The sequence below is a fragment of the Rutidosis leptorrhynchoides genome, chromosome 8, assembly GCF_046630445.1.
Source record: "Rutidosis leptorrhynchoides isolate AG116_Rl617_1_P2 chromosome 8, CSIRO_AGI_Rlap_v1, whole genome shotgun sequence".
Classification (NCBI taxonomy): Eukaryota; Viridiplantae; Streptophyta; class Magnoliopsida; order Asterales; family Asteraceae; genus Rutidosis; species Rutidosis leptorrhynchoides.
In genome coordinates this window covers 179,867,230-179,873,602 of record NC_092340.1, presented here as the reverse complement: position 1 = coordinate 179,873,602, position 6,373 = coordinate 179,867,230, and positions in this window count along the sequence as shown.

The window sequence follows — 6,373 nt, the reverse complement described above, 5'->3', positions numbered from 1 at the left end:
AATGAATACACCAGGTTATCGTCTGCGTGTAAACCAAGGTTTTACTACTTTGTTAACAATTACACCAATTACCCTTGAATGTAATTCACCCCTGTTTCAACAAGTCTATTAACTATTAATCCAGTTCCGTATCCGGTAAAATGAATAATTATTGGTATTTATAGATATCCCGCCCACCTTACCCAGTCAAGCGTATGTGGTTATATATAAATACGTCGAATTATAAGTTTGTATATTAAATTAACAAGGTATTGTTTAGTTAATATAAAACCCATTAATAGCCCATAGTCTAATTTCCATAAGTGTCGTTCTTTTATCCAAATCCCAATTATGGTACAAAGCCCAATTACCCAATTTTAGTAATTAGCCCAACATCATAATTACTTCGGTATTAAATAAGCATAATAATAACTTAGCTATGAGACATTAAATTAAAAAGGTTGAACATAACTTACAATGATTAAAAATAGCGTAGCGTTACACGGACAGAATTTCGACTTACACCCTTACAACATTCGCTAACATACCCTTATTATTAGGATTAAAATTAAAATTAAAATTAAAATATAAATTATAAATATAAATATTACGTATATAGACAGAGAGATTGATGGATATTGGATGAAAAATTGATCAGAATTCGTTGGGCTTTATAGGGAGTTTCAGTTTTTGGGGCTCCGCGACTCGCGGCCCATTCCTTCTTCAAACTCCGTGAGTCGCGGAGTTTGTAATTACAGCTCACTCCATTTTGGCTCTTTGTTTACCGACGATTTATTATATAAATATAATATATATATAATTTATATAATTAATTATATATTATATTATATTTATATACATAGTTAACTTGTAATTTTTAGTCCGTTGCGTCGAGCGTTGAGAGTTGACTCTGGTCCCGGTTCCGGATTTTCGAACGTCCTTGCGTACAATTTAATATCTTGTACTTTGCGTTTTGAATCTTGTACTCTTGTAATTTCGTGGCGTTTCTTATCAATAATTGGAACCTCTTTGATTGTCTTTTGTACTTTTGAGCTTTTTGGTCGTTTGCGTCTTCAATTCGTCGAATCTGTCTTTTGTCTTCCCCTTTTATTATTTAAACGAATATCACTTGTAAATAGAACAATTGCAACTAAAAGCTTGTCTTTCTTGAGGAATAATGCTATGAAATATATGTTTGTTTTTAGCATTATCAGGCTTAAAAGTTCTTGAAGCAGAATCATGACACGAAAATAATTTCAAGTAAGATTTCCACTCGAAATAAGATTGTTATAGTTATAGAAATTGAATTAAAGTTTGAATATGATTATTACCTTGTATTATAAAGATAAACTACTGTAAGTAACAAAGGTTTCTTGATCTTGGATGATTACTTGGAATGGATTTAGAAAACTTGGAAGTAAACTTGCAATCTTGGAAGTATTCTTGATTTTATGAAACTAGAACTTTTGGAATTTATGAAGAACACTTAGAACTTGAAGATAGAACTTGAGAGAGATCAATTAGATGAAGAAAATTGAAGAATGAAAGTGTTTGTAGGTGTTTTTGGTCGTTGGTGTATGGATTAGATATAAAGGATATGTAATTTTGTTTTCATGTAAATAAGTCATGAATGATTACTCATATTCTTGTAATTTTATGAGATATTTCATGCTAGTTGCCAAATGATGGTTCCCACATGTGTTAGGTGACTCACATGGGCTGCTAAGAGCTGATCATTGGAGTGTATATACCAATAGTACATACATCTAAAAGCTGTGTATTGTACGAGTACGAATACGGGTGCATACGAGTAGAATTGTTGATGAAACTGAACGAGGATGTAATTGTAAGCATTTTTGTTAAGTAGAAGTATTTTGATAAGTGTCTTGAAGTCTTTCAAAAGTGTATTAATACATATTAAAACACTACATGTATATACATTTTAACAGAGTCGTTAAGTCATCGTTAGTCGTTACATGTAAATGTTGTTTTGAAACCTTTAGGTTAACGATCTTGTTGAATGTTGTTAACCCATTGTTTATTATAACAAATGAGATGTTAAATTGTTATATTATCATGATATTATGATATATAATATATCTTAGTATGATGTATATACAGTTAAATGTCGTTACAACGATAATCGTTACATATATGTCTCGTTTCGAAATCATTAAGTTAGTAGTCTTATTTTTTACATATGTATTTCATTGTTAATACACTTAATAATATATTTATTTATCATTTAACATAATTAACCAAGTGTATCAATATCTTAATATAATTCATATGTACCTAGTAAGACGTTGTTATAATGATAATCGTTATATATATCATTTTCGAGTTTCTTAAATTAATAGTCTCATTTTTATGTATATAACTCATTGTTAAAATACCTAATGAGATACATACTTATAATAAAATAATGTTAACTATATATATAACCATATATATGTCATCGTATAGTTTTTACAAGTTTTAACGTTCGTGAATCACCGGTCAACTTGGGTGGTCAATTGTCTATATGAAACCTATTTCAATTAATCAAGTCTTAACAAGTTTGATTGCTTAACATGTTTAAAACACTTAATCATGTAAATAACAATTTCATTTAATATATATAAACATGGAAAAGTTCGGGTCACTACATGCTGTTCGTGATTTTCAGCAGCAGAAAAGGCAGTTTTAACTCACTTAATTAAGTGATTAAGTGTTCAAGTTAAATCCTAACAATAGTATTAGGTGTTGGGCAAAAGTTTGGGGTATTATCTCTTGAGGTTTCATGCTTTTGAAACTTAATTCATCATCATCTCTTGGGAGCTGCTGCTGGCCGATTTTATTGCAAAGGAACAAGTGGGTTCAAGGTTAGTTAACTAGCTCATTGAGGTTCTAAGGTCTAACCTACATAAGGGTAGTGTTGGTGCATCAATAGCTTGGGGTTTTACACTCTTTTTCCATCACTTTGCTCATCATATTCAGCCCTCAAATTTACTTGAGGAGGTAATATATCCTTACTCACTTATTTTATATATGTAAGCATTATTTCATGACTTGATACATATATGGAATTCAATATAAATGTTTAACATATAAACTTGTTTTCTTAATCATCATGCTTCCGCTTGTGATAACTCAAACCAAAATTGGTTTCATGTTTCTATTAACATTAAGATACTTGTTATAATGTTGAATTCCATCAATGGTATCTAGAGCCGAGGTCTATGGATTATGATTCTTATATGGTCTTTAAACCCACTATATTTGCATTTCAAGTACATGCATGAAAATGGAATGCAAAACTTGTCGGGTTTGGGTGGGTTTGGATTTTAGGCCGAATTTAAGGAGACCCAAAATGGGTTTTTGAGTTCTTCCATTTGGTCTAATTTTGGTTGAATGTAAATGTTCACAATCTAAGCCTTGACCTTGTGTTTGGTTACATGCATGGTTGATTAATATTTATTCAATTGGTTTGTAATAATATTTATTCATTTGACATGTAATAATTCATTTGGTTATGTAATTTATTTTATATTTGGTATGTAAAGTAGATTAGGTTGTAATTTCATTTCTTTTAGACAAAATGTATTAGGATATATTTTGTAAAATGGTGAAGATGATGAAGATTTGAAGAACACATGAAGATGCATTTGGATGCAAGTTTAAGTGGGAGGTTAAAACCTCCTACTTTGTGTTATAACCCCTTTATCAGTGGCATTTGTTTTTGGCTAAACAAATGTCCACCAAAATGGCTTGATTGTGAACATATGATTTGCATGCGTGGTTGTTTTGTATGATTATGTGGATTGTATGTTTGTATGCTACAAGTTAATCACACAAGTCAACAACTAGAAAATGGCAATTTAATGGGTTAAATTAATACATTATTAACGACATGCAAAACATCAATTTAAATGGTTAAATTAAAAATGGCTAAAAGGACATTAATAATCGGTTATTAAAGAACATGATAAGGATCATATATATAAAATGGTTTATATCAAGTAATTGGCTAAAATTAGAAGACTTGAAAATGGATTTCAAATAGACCATACACTAAATGCATGTTGGTGTATGGCGATATGTTTTCTTAAACTAGAATTAAGAAAGCCGAAAATCCCTTTAAAACTAAAACAAGGTAAACAAGTTTAACGCCATCCTTTTGTGGGACACTTGAACATAGTAGGGAACTCATAATGGGATAAAGGTCACCTAACCATTATGAGCTAACTAATATGGTTAAGGTAAAATTCGCATGCTTGTGGGATAAAGGTCACCTAACCACTTGTATGTTAATTTTACATGTTTACACAAGTAGGACGACTTGATTTGGGAATCATGAACTTAGGGTCACCGAAGCATGAGGAACAAATAGGCGTTAATGGGATAAATATGCCATGCAAAAGGATTGCATGATCCCATAATTTAGAAGTTGCAAAAGGATTGCAATTGTCATATAAATGACTACCTAGCTAAATCAAATAACGGGATAAAGGTCACCTAACCGAAATTTGATTTACCGTTAGATTCTAATATTTAATAAGTCAATTAAAATTTAAAAGGGTATTGTTTATTAAATTTAAAATCGATACTTAAATGAACTTTGTTAAATTTTGTAGATGGCCGCCAATAACAACAACAACATGCAAAACGCACCTATTAACTTGAACAACCTATCGTTAAGGTCTCTCCTCGAGAAAGACAAACTCAACCATACGAACTTTATGGATTGGTTCCGCAATCTTAGGATTTTCCTCAAACTTGAGGATAAGGCGTATGTGTTGGAAGACCCCATTCCCGATCAACCCGACGAGGATGATACGGAAGGCATGGCTTATTGGGATAAGTATTGCGCCGATTCGGTGCAAGTCGCTTGCCTAATGCTTGGGACTATGATACCCGAACTCTAAAAGGATTTCGAGCATCATACTGCATACGACATGATCACGCAATTGAAGGAGATGTTCCTTCAACAAGCACGTGTCGAGCGCTTCGAGACCGTTCGAGCGCTTCATGCATGTCGTATGGATGACTCCCAATCAGTTTCTTCTTATGTCCTTAAGATGAAAAGCCTCATTGATCGCGCAAACCATCTTAATCTCAACATATCTAATGAGCTAGCCACGGATCTTATCCTAAACTCCTTGTCAAAGTGGTTTGACCAATTTGTAATTAATTACAATATGAATGGGATGGATAAGACCATTGGCGAACTTCATGGCATGCTAAGGACGGCGGAAACTAGCATGGGTAAGAGGGCTTCACCCGTGCTAATGATCAATGATGGTGAGTCCAAAGGTAACAACACCTCTAAGCCAAAGGCGGCTAAGAGGAAAGGACCCTCCCATCAAGGCAAGGGAAAGGGGAGGATGGTTACCCCAACCAAAAACAAGAACAAGAAGCAAAAGGTTGCCGGACAAGCAAACCTCAAGGAAGACCTGTGCTTCGGTTGCGGTGAAATGGATCACTGGAAATGCAACTGCCCGATCTACCTTAAGGAGTTGATGGAAAAGAGGGATACGGGGCAAACCTCAGGTAATATATATATGGTATATATAGAGCTTAGTATTACTTCTTCTAATACATGGGTATTAGACACTGGATGTGGAACTCACATTTGTAATTCTTTGCAGGGGTTCAAAAGAAGTAGCAAGCAAACAGGAACATCAAGTCTCTTTATGGGTAATGGAGCCAAAGTGCAAGTGAAGGCTCAAGGAGACTTTGTATTAAAGCTTCCAAGTGGTTTGGAACTTATTTTGAACAATGTTTTGTATGCACCGGATTTATGTCGAAACATTATTTCAGTTTCCCTTTTAAAACAATGTGGTTTTTATCTTAATTTTGTTAATGATAATATCCACGTTTATTTAGATAATGTATTCTATTTTAAGGCTTCTCCTTCAAATGGAATTTATAAATTGGTTCATGATGACACATCATCTAGTAGCTCAATATACCATACTAGCACCAAGAAACTCAAAAGGGATTTGAGTGATTCCTACTTATGGCATTGTCGCCTTGGTCACATAAACATGAATTGAATGCATACACTTCAAAAGAATGGCCTTTTGAAATCAAATGAACTAGACTCGTTTGATGTATGTGAATCTTGTTTACAAGGCAAAATGACTAAAGCACCTTTCAAAGGGACCTACGAAAGGGCTAAGGACTTATTGGGATTAATACATTCGGATGTATGTGGACCCTTTAAGCCCATAACTCGGAATGGTGAAAGATACTTCATTACTTTCATTGATGACTTCAGTCGTTTCAGATATGTCTACTTGTTAAGACATAAGGACCAAACTTTTGAAGCATTCAAAGAGTATCAAAACGAAGTACAAAATCAACTCAATAAGACAATCAAGGTACTTCGTACCGATAGAGGAGGTGAATA